Source organism: Lutjanus erythropterus, chromosome 3 (genome assembly GCF_056507025.1).
Source record: "Lutjanus erythropterus isolate fLutEry1 chromosome 3, fLutEry1.hap2, whole genome shotgun sequence".
NCBI lineage: Eukaryota > Metazoa > Chordata > Actinopteri > Lutjaniformes > Lutjanidae > Lutjanus > Lutjanus erythropterus.
This window is the reverse complement of record NC_139319.1, coordinates 40,263,005-40,278,148: the sequence shown is the minus strand read 5'-3', so window position 1 is coordinate 40,278,148 and position 15,144 is coordinate 40,263,005. Positions and strand designations below refer to the sequence as shown.

At 40.3% G+C, this 15,144-nt stretch overlaps 6 non-coding genes and 1 pseudogene across 6 annotated transcripts; 2 read left to right on the top strand and 5 right to left on the bottom strand.

Annotated features, from left to right (window-relative positions):
* Positions 1-1,134: 1,134 nt before the first annotated feature.
* LOC146330623 (small nucleolar RNA U3) lies at positions 1,135-1,350 on the bottom strand. The gene has a single exon (XR_014769928.1). It is a non-coding gene; the product is annotated as a small nucleolar RNA U3 (small nucleolar RNA).
* Positions 1,351-2,035: 685 nt separating this feature from the next.
* Positions 2,036-2,251, bottom strand: LOC146330622 (small nucleolar RNA U3). The gene has a single exon (XR_014769930.1). It is a non-coding gene; the product is annotated as a small nucleolar RNA U3 (small nucleolar RNA).
* A 1,084-nt stretch (positions 2,252-3,335) lies between these two features.
* Positions 3,336-3,531, bottom strand: LOC146330621 (small nucleolar RNA U3; annotated as a pseudogene).
* Positions 3,532-5,388: 1,857 nt separating this feature from the next.
* On the bottom strand, positions 5,389-5,604 carry LOC146330620 (small nucleolar RNA U3). Its single transcript, XR_014769906.1, has one exon. It is a non-coding gene; the product is annotated as a small nucleolar RNA U3 (small nucleolar RNA).
* Positions 5,605-7,508: 1,904 nt separating this feature from the next.
* On the top strand, positions 7,509-7,724 carry LOC146330619 (small nucleolar RNA U3). Its single transcript, XR_014769893.1, has one exon. It is a non-coding gene; the product is annotated as a small nucleolar RNA U3 (small nucleolar RNA).
* A 1,926-nt stretch (positions 7,725-9,650) lies between these two features.
* Positions 9,651-9,866, top strand: LOC146330618 (small nucleolar RNA U3). The gene has a single exon (XR_014769910.1). It is a non-coding gene; the product is annotated as a small nucleolar RNA U3 (small nucleolar RNA).
* A 4,591-nt stretch (positions 9,867-14,457) lies between these two features.
* Positions 14,458-14,673, bottom strand: LOC146330617 (small nucleolar RNA U3). Its single transcript, XR_014769904.1, has one exon. It is a non-coding gene; the product is annotated as a small nucleolar RNA U3 (small nucleolar RNA).
* Positions 14,674-15,144: the final 471 nt, after the last annotated feature.

The following is a 15,144-nucleotide window of genomic DNA, read 5'->3' as shown; positions in this document are numbered from 1 at the left end:
AGTTTTTCAGGAGGCGAACATGGAAAAGAATTGGTTGGAGGATTACAGAGATGTGATCAACAATTCTGATAATCAGAAACATTGATGCAGTGCTAACGAATCGATGCATCTCATTAGGATGTGCATATATTTCATTTTTGGCATCAATGAACTGCTGCTGTAACTTTCCTCTGTTTTCTCTCTCCTCCTGCCTCTGTCTGCACCGCTCTCACTTGACGCCTGCTGCCTCGCTCACACAAAACAGGCGCTCCCTCCTCCCTCTCCTGTCTCTACTCTTCATTTGAGAGATACACTGTTACAAGTCATTTATGCAAAATGTGAAAGTGGACAGCAGAGTACAGAGACACAAGTCTGACCCACAGAGACGTCATGTCACTGTGAGAGCAGGTAACACGTATCACTGTTTCCCCACACTAATCAAAACCACAGCACTCTTCATATGAAACAGAGCAGCTCATCATCTTACTGCAAAAATGCATTTTTAATAGTTATAAAGTTTGTTCAGATTCTTGTTAAGGCACGAGAGTCCTAATAAGATGTCAACACCACTGTAATGTCTCCTCTCTGTCTCTCCTGTTACTACATTTAGTAAAACTATCAGGATTTCTTTTTGCAGCTAATAGCACTCTACAAATATAGAATCAATTGAATTGAAAAGTAAAGATTAAAGAGAAAGTAAAGATATTGTATTGTATTGTGACAGAGCTGAATCATGTCATACTGAATCGTTGGCTGTTTAAAAACTTCTAAGATGTATCGTATTGTTGAACATGTATCGAGATACATATGGTCTCAGTCAGTGAGATTCACACCCTTAACTTTCAGTGATGTTGCCTGAAGTGGCCAATGGCAGCTTATACCCACAAAGTACATCCTGTGAGTCAGACTAGCCTTTAAAAAAAAAAAAAAAAAAAAAATCATTATTGCATATCAGATCCTTCAGAGGTGATAATATAACTAACAAGATGGAGAAGTCAAGAGAAAATCTTTATTTTAAGAAGATTTATATATCCAGACAATTTATCTTACCATAATAAGGCTGTTTAAATTAAGAAACATAGGATTTGATAAAGAATCTAAATTAACAGGTTGTCAAAACGTTTGTTGTTTCTTTATTAAACAGTTTCTAAACTCTCCACTCTGATCATATTCCCTTCCTCAAAACTCCACAAGGAAGCAAAAAATGATCATCAATGACAGAGAACATATGAACTGAATCATTATTCTCTGTCAGCTTCACGCTCAGAAAGGAATATCGCGACTCATCATCGTGGTTAGCGAGACCAAACACTTTAGAAACACATTTCTCAAGTCAGAAACTATAGAAATGATCCCTGAAAGTATAGTCTTAGTTTGACTGAGGGTGAAAGCAGCAGGTCATTCACAGGAGACTCATTCTCACTCAGGGTTCCTCTCTGTCATCAACATGTTCCTCCAGTTGTTGTGTCTCATCCAGTCATGTGCTGCTACCAAATCACAGTAATGAAGAACCCAATGCTGCTTTACAGGGTATGAAACAAAAATAAATAAATAAATAAACAAATGCAAAAAGAACAAAACATGAAGAGAACAGCAATGACTGGTGAAGTGTGAAGTTTGAGGTCATAAGTCTTGATGAATAAGTGGGTTTCCTGAAGTTTTTTGCAAGTGAACAGTTGTGGAGCATCGCAGGTCTCTGCCAGCAGAGAGCTGCAGAGGTTGGGTGCTGCCACACTGAACGCTCTGTAACCAAAAGTTCTCAGGATGATTTATCGGGTGGACAGTGGGTCCATGTACGAGGACTGTAGGTTTCTGGACGGGGTATTGTGGTGGAGGAGGTCAGACAGGTACCTGAGGAAAGACCACACAGGGATTTATAACCATTTGTTAAAGCTGAGTTTGAGTAGGTCTGAGATAATGTCTGATCTTAACAATGTAAAATGCATCTAATGACACAACAACCACATGGATAAAAGTCAAGGTAAAGACCAGTAAAAAAAAATCCCTATGTACTGTCTTACAAAAGATTATTATTTCTTTTCAGACAACAAAAGCACCCACTCTGATCATATTCCCTTCTTCAATACTCCACAAGGAAGTAAAGAACAGTCATCAATGACAGAGAACATATGAAGTGAATCATTATTCTCTGTCAGCTTCACGCTCAGAAAGGAATATCACGACTCATCATCGTGGTTAGCGAGACCAAACACTTTAGAAACACATTTCTCAAGTCAAAAACTATAGAAATGATCCCTGAAGGTATAGTCTTAGTTTGACTGAGGGTGAAAGCAGCAGGTCATTCACAGGAGACTCATTCTCACTCAGGGTTCCTCTTTTTCACTCGACCAAAATGATTGATTCATGATCAGTAAACAAAATATGACCGTAACAAAAACCACAATAATAATCCTTTACAGTAAACTGCTCTTTAATGTTTGATTTATTTTTCAACTACACCCACAATGCTTTGCAAATTAAGTCCACAGACATTCGTGCATTTAATATATGTTGTTTTTTCTCCCATTCCCTTTCAAGTATTTACAAAATTGGAAAGAAATATTTTATTTTTTTCATTTGTTTAATTGTTTAGAGTATAAAATCACACATGAGGATTAGGGACAGATTGAAGTGAGTTAGGGCCACATGTGGAACATTTATTTGATTTTAATGTCAGAACTCAAATAAATTTTTCACGTGAAGCCCGAGAAAAGTCAAAATTATGAGAACAAAGTCAGAATTATGAGAATAAAGTCAGAATTATGAGAATAAAGTCAGCTATAATTCTGACTTTTCTGAATTCTGGCTTAAAATTCAGAATTTTATCTTGTGAATTTATTGTAGTTAAAAATTCTGAAGAATGGTTCACTCAGACACTGAAGAAGAGTTCAGGAGTCCCAGATGACTTAATGAAGCTCGATCGAGCAGAATTCAGATTAGCAACACACAGAGAATATTGTGACTGCCAGCCTAATTCTGAAGGTTACTTCTCATGTGAAGGTATTTAACTTTCTCTTGACATGTCCTGGAATCTCACTCATTACCTTGTATGGACCTAATGTGTCTATCTATATGTGTGTACAAATTCTATTGGACATAAGTGAAAAACAAGAAGCTATGCACCTCTTTGGAAACAGTATATGAAAAATTAATATCATAACAAAAATAAAGGTACGAACCAGTATACCACACAGGCCTACTTGAAATGTTTCAGTTTATGTGTAATAAATCTAAAAGTTTAACAGTTTGAATTAAATTATGGGGGAAAAAAAACTTTTCTGTGATATTCTAATTTTTTGAAATGCATTTGTATGTTCTACAGAGGGATAACACCAGTATTTCTCTGACAGACAATGACCAGAAACTTGTTTAGTCTCAACTACAGACAACTAGAACGATCATCAATGACAGAGAACATATGAACTGAATCATTATTCTCTGTCAGCTTCACGCTCAGAAAGGAATATCACGACTCATCATCGTGGTTAGCGAGACCAAACATTTTAGAAACACATTTCTCAAGTCAGAAACTATAGACTATACTATAGACTGACAGTACTGAGATGAAGAAAAAGTCTTAGACTAGGGATAGACCGATTATCGGCTGGGCTGATTATCGGAGCAGATATGTGGCATTTTGACGCATATCGGCATCAGCCTTTCTTTTTAATCCGACGGCCGATAAGAGATCAATTCGCAAGTCAAGTCGCAAGTCCTACACTTTGAGTTTTGAGTCCTTTCGAGTCATTTTAACAACAAACTAATAATATATTAAATGTACACAGATCATGTATGCTTTTAAAATCTATATTTATTTATCAAAACAAATTTGATAAACAAGGGAATTTAACTTTTACAAGAAAACTAGTGCTGACATTGAACTTTTATATTGCACTATTAACCAGTAACATTTAACATTTAACTCGTAACATTAACTCTGCAAGAATATTCTTCCTTTTCAAATATTTCTGCACAGAATAAACACATCTGATAAAGTGCAACTGAGATTATTTGTAAAAAAAAAAAAAGTTCTGACATTGGATTTCCATAGAATATTGCACTAGAACTAGCACCACAGCAGTTAACCATTGAATTCACATAAAAAAAAAAAAAGACTCAAAATGATTACTCAATTATCAAAACAGATGGTAATTAATCCAAAAATCATCAAGTCATCGATAAATCATTGCGGCTCCAGAGGTAATATTGTAAAGACAATACAACAAACAAACAAACAATTAAAACATCAAATAATCTTCTCTTTTCCCTTCAGATCTGTCTTGTCTGGGAACCACTGCCCTAAATTATCAATAAATTGATAGGTTTCTATATTGAGGAACATTTAGGTTATCCTTAAAGGACTAACACAAACAGGGTTTTGTGTGTGTGTGTGTGTGAGTGTGAGTGTGTGCGTGTGTGCATGTGATTGAGAGAGAGGGAGAAACATAACAAATACATGAACATAACATTGAACAGGGTTGTGCACTTTTCTGTTATTTCAGGGCCCTATGCTGCGTTGCATTTGCAAAAGACCAAATTGGCCAAAAGTCTGTCAGTCATTTGTGTTCGATGGGGCCGTAGAATGATGCCACCATGGCTGAAAACTCGCTCCACTGGAGCACTGGAGGCAACTGCCAACACTCTGATGGCCACTCAGAACAGTGAAGGAAGAGTCTTCATGTTCATTGCCCAGAACAAAGAGCATTCTGTCCTTCGGCTATGTCAAGGTAGTGACTTAGCTGTAGTGCTGGAGTGGTCCCCACATCCTTCTTCTGTCTTTTATGGTATGCAGCAAACAGTCCTTCTCCTTGTCCAAGCTCCTCTTGCTCTTCTTCATCAATAAGAGTCACAGGTTGCTCTGTCTGTGCTGCATCTTGCAGGATCAGTTCTGGCAATCAGCAGAAACAAAAGAGCCCTTATTACAATTAGTGTAGGAGGTCAAGTGTGTTAGAATTAACAAGTATTATTGTTGCAGTCAGTTAGATCAGATTATGAGAAAAAAAAGTTACATTAAACTCAATAATATTTACCTTTAACTCGTTGTGCCACCTCTGCCTTGACGTCACGACTGACCAGCACATGGGGCTCCACCCACAACAGAGAAAAAGCTGGATCCAAGGCAGCTGCTTTGAGGTAGACTGGGTCTGCAAAGGGAGCGGTGACCCCATCTTGTGTCCTGGCCAGTGAAATGAGTCCCCACTGAAACACATTGCCGCCGTGCTCGTTCCGGACGTTGTTTGGGCTATTCACTTTTTGATATGCATTTGTATGTTTTACAGAGAGATAACACCAGTTTTTCTCTGACAGACAACAAACACAAACTTATTTAGTCTCAACTACAGACAGCTATCACTTTAACAACGCAAAAACAGTTTAAAACATAATGTTGATATTACAACAGGAATAGTAACCACTCTGATCATATTCTCTTCCTCAAAACTCCACAAGGAAGTAAAGAACGATCATCAATGACAGAGAACATATGAACTGAATCATTATTCTCTGTCAGCTTCACGCTCAGAAAGGAATATCACGACTCATCATCGTGGTTAGCGAGACCAAACACTTAAGAAACACATTTCTCAAGTCAGAAACTATAGAAATGATCCCTGAAAGTATAGTCTTAGTTTGACTGAGGGTGAAAGCAGCAGGTCATTCACAGGAGACTCATTCTCACTCAGGGTTCAGAGGTTCAGAACATAATCAAGATATAATTCCTGTTCATAAATCCTGTTCACTTATTTTCTACTTATTTTCCACTGGCCAGCATACAGACTGGTGCTGGCAAAAACTATAATATACTGTAGACATTACAACAAGGCATACGTTCATGTATAATTCAGTGCATGTCAACTTTGCAAATATTATTTTTATTAGATTAGATTTCTGTACACACTGAGGCTTTATTTCTCTCCTCACAATTCAAAATGAAGCAAAGAGCAGTGATCAGTGGCAGTAAAGAGTCAGTATGATCTGAATTATAAATCACTTTCTGATTCAGCTCAGACCTGAAACATCTCATCATCATCATGACAAGCAGACCATATTTCATTTTAGACACCTTCAACCACACATGTTTCAATCACTTCAATCACTGATGTTTCAGAGTTGTGCTTAAATGGAACACATACAATATTTATACTATTTTTAACAGTAGAAACGCAAAAACTAAAGTAGCTCAGTGGACATGAATATTTCACAATACTACTAAAGCTACTATGATCATCTTCTCTCCATTGATACTCCATTAATAATCAAACAACAATCATCAATAAGAGAACATGAAAACTGAACACATTCAGAAGAAATGAAATTGACTCATCATTATTAGCAAAACCAAAGATGTCAGCAACAAATTGTCCAGGCAGCAGCAAAAGAAAAGATCTCTGAAAGTATAATCCTTGTTGGAGAGAAGGTGGAAACAGCAGGTCATTGACAGGAGAGTCAGTCTCACTCAGGTTCCTCCAGTTCCTCCAGTTCCTCCAGTTCCTCCAGTTTATGTGTCACAGAATAACAGTCAATCACTGCAGAACTCTGACAGGACACAGATAGAGGAGAAAATGAGCACAGAGTGATAACAAGGGATAGTAAGAAGAAAAAAAAAGAAAAGTTGGTCCAAACACTGGCAAGACAAATGACTTGTTTTTGTAAAAAGAAAGACCCTGTCTGTCATATAAACACATGACTGGACAAGATGCATCAACTGGAGGAGCTTAATGATGACAGGGAGAAACCCACTGATCACATTCATTGCTTCTTAGTGGTCCACTGATAAAGGGAATATGATCAGAGTGGAGCTCACAACAATATTAAGTGTTCCTGTTTCAGGATGATCTTTCAAACAGCAGTGATCAGAGAAGCAGTTGATCATGTAGCTTTCACAGAGCTTCATTTTTTTTTTTGAAGTCAGTGAAACTTTTAATGTCCTGGGGCTGTTGCTCTGTCATTAGCTTAGCTGTGTTTTAAGTAGGGCTGCTGATTAATCTGTCTCCATTAATTAGTAGTTGTTTGGTCCATAACATGTCAGAAAATGGTGAAAAATGGTGGTCAGTGTTTCCCATGAGCTCAAGGTGATGCCTTCAAATGTTTTGTTTTGTTCACAACCCAAAGATATTTAGTTTGCTGTCAGAGAGGAGATAAAAATTGCAGAAAATAATCACATTTTAAAAGCCTGAGAATGATCCAAAATGATTCATTTATCAAAACAGTTGCCGATTAATTAACTGTTCAATTAATAATTGATTAACCATTTAATCACTGCAGCTTTTCAGAATCTGTTTTTCTTACTTTGAAGCAAGCTTTTCTTTATCACAACTCATTGCTGCTTTTGTCTCCTGACTGTCAGCTCTCTGTATCACAGACATGCTGTCAGAGACACTCAATGTCTGCTTGTGCTTTTTACAGTTTTACTTTTAACTCACAACAAGAAGAGACACAACAACTGGAGGAACATGTTGATGGCAGAGAGGAACCCTGAGTGAGAATGAGTCTCCTGTGAATGACCTGCTGCTTTCACCCTCAGTCAAACTAAGACTATACTTTCAGGGATCATTTCTATAGTTTCTGACTTGAGAAATGTGTTTCTAAAGTGTTTGGTCTCGCTAACCACGATGATGAGTCGTGATATTCCTTTCTGAGCGTGAAGCTGACAAAGAATAATGATTCAGTTCATATGTTCTCTGTCATTGATGATCGTTCTTTACTTCTTTGTGGAGTTTTGAGGAAGGGAATACGATCAGAGTGGTACTTCATGTTCTATATTAAAGGACCAGTGTGTAATAATTACAGGGATTTATGTACAAAAATGAGATATATTATATATAAGTATGTTATTTATTATTATCAATCAACATAAACTCATAATCTATATGTTCCCGTTACTTTAGAAATAGCCATTTATAGTTACATACGGTCGGGTCGACTTACGGAGATCATCATCCTGCGCCGTCTACGGCAGCGCCGAGCGGACAAACTGCACTAACAGTGACTTGATCTCAGCGTGAAATCGCTGATGGAGGACAAACGTTTTCACAGTGACACAGAGGTTGCCTGTTTTCTGCTGGACAGGTCATTCATCCTACACACATAATTGTAGTTTGTTGTGAGATAGCTTTCGCTCGCCATTTTGTCCACTGACGGCCACCGTACTCTTGGTGAGGGAGGGGCGGTGTCGGGGTAAATCCTCTTAGTTGCAATCTAAGGTTTGAACGTTAGATGCCACTGGAAATCACACACTTCTCCTTTAAGGAAATATTTATTTAAATTCATAATGTGTTAACAACCATGAAAAGAAGATTCAGCCTCCAATGTTGCATGTCAAGATGTGGTTATGGTTTGGTTCCCATGTGAGAAATGTAATATTAATATGCTATTTCATTGACAGATCAACTTTGATTATCAATAATTTGTTGTTTCTTAAATAAAAACAGTGGTTACTCTTAACTTTCAGTTTCTGGGAAATTTATGATGGGACTTCCTCTCTACTCTCTACAGGAGAGAATTTATTTGAGTTTGGGCCTCATGTGTGAAATGTTTTGAGTCCTGAGCTTAAAGTTACAATTCTGAATTTTAAGTCAGAATTCAGAGGAGAAAAAGTCAGAATTATAGTTGAATTTATTCTCATAATTCTGAATTTAAACTCAGAATTTTGACTATTTTCTGACTTTTCTAGGGCTTCATGTGAAAAATTAATTTGAGTTCTGACATCAAATAAATAAATGTTCCTCATGTGGCCCTAATTATCATCTTTCTGATAAATGACCTGAATTATTAAGTGATTTTAATGAACTGATTATCAAAATTTCTGACCACATCTCTTTCAGTCCACTATCATCAAGTTGTCTCCTTACTAGAAAATCTACTTTCATTTGTGGATACAGGAGACGGGATGCAAAATTTATGCATTTTCTTGAACTGATAGTTGAACAATAATAATTTATTAATAATAATAATAATAATAATAATAATAATAATAATAATAATAATAATAATAATAATGATCATACAAACAAGGCAGAGCCAAACAGTGAGAAAACCTGTGAACTCTGGAAAAATGATACACAAAACATCCATTATCTGTTAATAACACAAATTAATTAATGATTAATCATCAAAATCTCTACGGTGGACATTACACTACTACCACATATGAGTTAACTTTTACCAGTAGATCACATTTATCAACTCAAAACCCACAAGAAAAAAATAACTTCAGTTGATGACCAATTACAAAATAGTCTCTTTCCCATATTTGACATTAAAAATATTCTCCCAGTGAAACTTAATGTTCTACAGAAAGATAACAACAGTATTTCACTGACAGACATAATTCAGTCTCAACTACAAAAATCTAGTATTTTAACAAATCTAAAACAATTGTAAAATCAATATTGACATTAGGACAGTAATTTAAGAGACAAATTAATAACATAACATTTGCAAAGTTGACATGCACTGAATTATACATGAACGTATGCCTTGTTGTAATGTCTACAGTATATTATAGTTTTTGCCAGCACCAGTCTGTATGCTGGCCAGTGGAAAATAAGTAGAAAATAAGTGAACAGGATTTATGAACAGGAATTATATCTTGATTATGTTCTGAACCTCTGAACCCTGAGTGAGAATGAGTCTCCTGTGAATGACCTGCTGCTTTCACCCTCAGTCAAACTAAGACTATACTTTCAGGGATCATTTCTATAGTTTCTGACTTGAGAAATGTGTTTGTAAAGTGTTTGGTCTCGCTAACCACGATGATGAGTCGTGATATTCCTTTCTGAGCGTGAAGCTGACAGAGAATAATGATTCAGTTCATATGTTCTTTGTCATTGATGATTGTTCTTTACTTCTTTGTGGAGTTTTGAGGAAGGGAATATGATCAGAGTGGTTACAATTACTGCCTTAGTAACATTTTCTGTTATAATTGCTTTAGTTTTGTTAAAATACTAGATTTTTGTAGTTTGACTAGAAAAATTTTAGTTTGTTATGTCTGTCTTTGAAGTATTGGTGTTACCTCTCTAAAATTGTTGACATTATAGTGTATGTAATTTGTTTATTTTTTCTCTGAAATATAACGTACTTAAGACTTAATTTAAGTTGTATTTTTCCTTTAATTATTCTTCTATTTCATGTTCAGTCAACACACCACCGTATGTGTCACTCTCTCTGAGGGTGAGCTGTTTCAGGAGACAGTATAGCAAATTAATACCTCTGCCCCTGGGCACAGTCAAAGCCTACTAATACAGGTGTGCGATCACCTACCTAGTCTCTTTTTTCCTCCTGGAACGGCGTGAGTATTGGTTTCAGATTGAGATGTAATTCTGTGAAGTTTCCGATAGATATGGTTATCTGCCTTCTTCCTACAGGAGCTGATCGCAAGGAAGAGTGTGCGGATCATTGGTTTTGGTGTGGCGCTGCAGGGAGCATTTTTCCCGTGAGGGAGAACGCTACCTCCCGTGGCTGACATTGTGTGTTTGGGCTGAGAGGAGCCGCTGCGGCCAGGAGGTCGTACGCTACCTGAGGCTTTATTCCACACCTGTGCTGTCATCGCACTCAGTCCGAGAGACAGCCTTGGCTTCCCAGGCAATGTCGCAGGATGGCGATGGTGAGGTTTTCCCCTCTTCTCAAAAGAAGGATGGTGGCCTCTGTCCTATCTTAAACCTGAAGAGGTTCAACGGCTTCCTGAGGCGCCTCTCTTTCCGTATGCTTCGTCTGTCATGCCTTCTGTCATCCATAAGGCAGGGAGAGTGGTTCACTACGGTGGATCTCCGCGATGCATACTTCCACATTCCCATACACAGAGGCGACAGCTCGACACCTTGGCAGTGTTGAACCACCTCAAGGACCTGGGGTTGGCCTTGAACAGGGAGAAGAGTTGCCTGGTTCCATGAAGGAGGGTGGAGTATCTTGGTTTGGGCCTGGATTCAACCTCGATGAGAGCTGTCCTGACCTCAAAGAGGACAGCGGTGTTGATGGACAGCTTGTCAAAGTTGACTGTGGCAAAGTGTGTATCAGTGGAGCATGGCCGGAGGCTGTTGGGCCTCATGGCAGCAGCATCCCAGGTGGTGTCCGTGGGGTTGCTTCACATGAGGCCGCTGCAGCCTTGGCTTGCCAGGCACAAGGTGAGCCCCCACGAGGATGGCTGGAGGGCTATCCCAGTGTCTTCCATTTGCCTTCCCATGATTGCATGGTGGACCACAGCCCTAGGCCTCAGGGGAGGAGTTCCACTGGACCCAGTGTGCTCAAGGGTGACCATAACAACAGACACCTCAGAAGCTGGCTGGGGTGCCCTATGGGAGAACCACCCAGCCCACGGCCTGTGGAGCCCCTTTTGGAGAGGGGTTCAAATCAACTTGTTCGAACTGGGAACAGTGTATTGAGCTTTGGTGTATTTTTGGCCAGTGATTCAAGGGAAGCACCTGTTGGTGCGGACTGACAATTCAACCATGGTCATTTACATCAACCACCAAGGGGGTCTGCAGTCATGGTCTCTGCACGACTTGGCAGGTCCAGCGTGAATACTGGGAGTAGACGTTCTTGCAGGTCAGTGGCCCCGAGGCCTATTGTATGCATTTCCTCCGTTTCCCCTCATGCCAGCCGTTCTGGCCAAGGCAGGGATGATGGGGGCCAGGGTTCTGCTAGTGGCCCCAGATTGGCCACATCAGCTATGGATGGCAGCTTTGCAGAGGCTGCTGGCAGGAACCCCATGGTGCCTCCCAGTCAGGCCGGACATGCTGTCGCAGGTTCGAGGATAGCTCTGGCACCTGGGTCCGGGAATTTTCAGGCCGCATGTTTGGCCCTTAGACAGGAGCCGCCCACCAGTTTGAGCCCTGCTGTTATGGCTACCCTGCAGGCAGCCAGAGTTCCCTCTTACAGGGTATTTTATGCTGGCAGGTGGAAGAGGTTTTGCCAGTGGTGTGCAGGGAGGGCCTGGAACCCGGTCTCCTGTGGGACACAGGGGGTCCTCTTGTTTTTGCAGTTTCCGTCCTGTTTGCGGTTGGGGGAAGAGGGTTCAGCCGTCTCTCTCCTGCCAAATCCGGCCCTCTTACCAAAGGTGCTCCCTCGATCCTTTGTGTTTCATCCTTTCATCCTCCGCCACATGAATCTGCAGAGGCAGCTTAGTTGCACCTGGTCTGTCCTGTCTGGTCCTTCAGGGTGTACATCACCCGTACAAGCCCAGTTAGGCAGACTGACCAACTTTTTGGGAGTTTTAGGGGAGCTAGGCTAGGCCAAGCTCTGTCCAAGCAGCTCTTGGTCCACTGGGTTGTCCAGGCCATAGCTCTGGCCTATGACAATGCTGGAGTCACTCCACCTAGTGGGGTGGTGGCCCACTCCACCAGGGGGATGGCTGCCTCTTGGGCACTCTTCAAGGGGGCACCCTTCGAGGACATTTGTGCGGCAGCCGGTTGGGCCTCCTCTGGTACCTTTGCCAGATCACAAGGTTTGCTGTGACGAGAGTAAGTGACATGAAAACATGTTTTGATCCGTTTATGCCATTGTCACTAAAAAGAAGTCATCATTGTTATGATAAACCTTGAAGGAAAAAAGTCCATGGCAACATCTGGAATGACACCGATGAGGAATACCTGGATGCCTACATTGGTGTTCTTCTTCTTGCTGGAGTGTACAGATCCAGCAATGAGGCCACTGATAGTCTCTGGGACGCATCGACAGGCCGGAATATTTTCCGGGCAACAATGTCACTTCAGACCTTTCAAATGATATCAAGAGTCCTCAGATTTGACAACAGACCCCAGAGCAAAATCTGACAAGCTTGCTCCCATCAGGGATGTCTGGGAGAGATGGGTGCAGCTCCTTCCACTGATGTTCAACCCAGGTCCAGTGGTGACAGTAGATGAACGTTTTCTCCCTTTCCATGGAAAATGCCGCTTCCGGCAATACATGCTCAGTGTAGGTCACAACATCACTTGTGACATTTTTTTTTTTTTTTTTTTATCAGCTATGACCTTGGACAAGAACTTCTCAGGAGGAAACTCACCATGGTGGGCACAGTAAAAAAATAAACCTGAGCTGCCTGCTGAAATATTGCAGGTGAAGGACAAGGCTCCACTTTCCTCAAAGTTTGTTTTTATAGACACCACCACTGCTGTTTCATACTGTCCAAAAAAATGATGGAATGTGATACTGATGACCACTCTTCACAAAGATGCAGCTGTGTCTTCAGGAAGTGAGAAAAAGCCCATAATCATCCTGGACTATAACAAAAACAAACATTGCACCACAATCATCAGAACACTCAGGCAAGTCATGAGGGAGAGCCTGGACAAGCGTTTCTCAAAAGTAAAAGACACAAAAACTGTGGTGCTGGCCTGTCTCTTAGATCCTCATTATAAGAGTCATGCATTCTCCTCTGCCACGACATTGAGCAAGGATGGTTGAAAGAGGAAGAGGACGCTGCCACACAACAGACCACTCGAGAAGAGCAATGCTGCCACAGAAGGAGCCAGTGTGGAGGAGCAGGCAGCTGCATATGGGACACATGAGAATGAAACACCCACAAAAGGCAACAGAGAGAAAAGTGGTGACCTGCTGGCCAGTATCTGCGTTGAGGATGAGCTACATCTGTACCTCAAGGAGCCAGTGATCGACAGGCAGAAAGGGGACCCACTCCAGTGGTGGAGACAGAATGAAGGGCGCTTCAAGCTACTTGCGAATCAAGCAAGAAAGTTTCTTTGTGCACCACCCTCATCAATTCCAAGTGAGCGCATCTTCCCACTGCACCAGCTGCTCCTGTGACCAAAGGCCAACACCAGCTGCAGCACTACAACAAAAAGGAGAGCTATAGGTTAGCCATACTTACTAGACCCAATAAACAAAATTCAAATACTATAATAGGCTGTAAACAGCAACCAGCACTTTCCCAGCAAATCATTGTAATGATAGTAATAACTTGGATTTATATAGCAACTTTCAAAGAACCCAATGCTGCTTTACAGGGTATGAAACAAAAATAAATAAATAAGCCAATACAAAAAGAACAAAACATGAAGAGAACAGCAATGACTGGTGATGTGTGAAGTTTGAGGCCATAAGTCTTGATGAATAAGTGGGTTTCCTGAAGTTTTTTGCAAGTGAACAGTTGTGGAGCATCGCAGGTCTCTGCCAGCAGAGAGCTGCAGAGGTTGGGTGCTGCCACACTGAACGCTCTGTAACCAAAAGTTCTCAGGCTGATTTATCGAGTGGACAGTGGGTCCATGTACGAGGACTGTAGGTTCTTGGACGGGGTATTGTGGTGGAGGAGGTCAGACAGGTACCTGAGGAAAGACCACACAGGGATTTATAACCATTTGTTAAAGCTGAGTTTGAGTAGGTTTGAGATAATGTCTGATCTTAACAATGTAAAATGCATCTAATGACACAACAACCACATGGATAAAAGTCAAGGTAAAGACCAGTAAAAAAAAATCCCTATGTACTGTCTTACAAAAGATTATTATTTCTTTTCAGACAACAAAAGCACCCACTCTGATCATATTCCCTTCTTCAATACTCCACAAGGAAGTAAAGAACAGTCATCAATGACAGAGAACATATGAACTGAATCATTATTCTCTGTCAGCTTCACGCTCAGAAAGGAATATCACGACTCATCATCGTGGTTAGCGAGACCAAACACTTTAGAAACACATTTCTCAAGTCAGAAACTATAGAAATGATCCCTGAAAGTATAGTCTTAGTTTGACTGAGGGTGAAAGCAGCAGGTCATTCACAGGAGACTCATTCTCACTCAGGGTTCCTCTTTTTCACTCGACCAAAACGATTGATTTATGATCAGTAAACAAAATATGACCGTAACAAAAACCACAACAATAATCCTTTACATTAAACTACTCTTTAATGTTTGATTTCATTTTCATCCACACCCACAATGCTTTGCAAATTAAGTCCACATACGTTCGTGCATTTAATATATATTGTTTTTTCCCAGTAACGTTATATAAACATAAGCAGCAGCTCTGCTCGCTCACAGTCCCTCCAGACGTGTCTGTTAATCACTTGAAACAAGGTTGCTGATAATATTGATACGGAAATATACAGTGATAATAGTAAGAAGTGTGTGTGTGTGCAGCGCATCTCTGATTTAAAAGCCGTCACATCGCCTTGAGTGAAATCCAGACCATAACTTTTCTTCTCTGTGCATCGGAC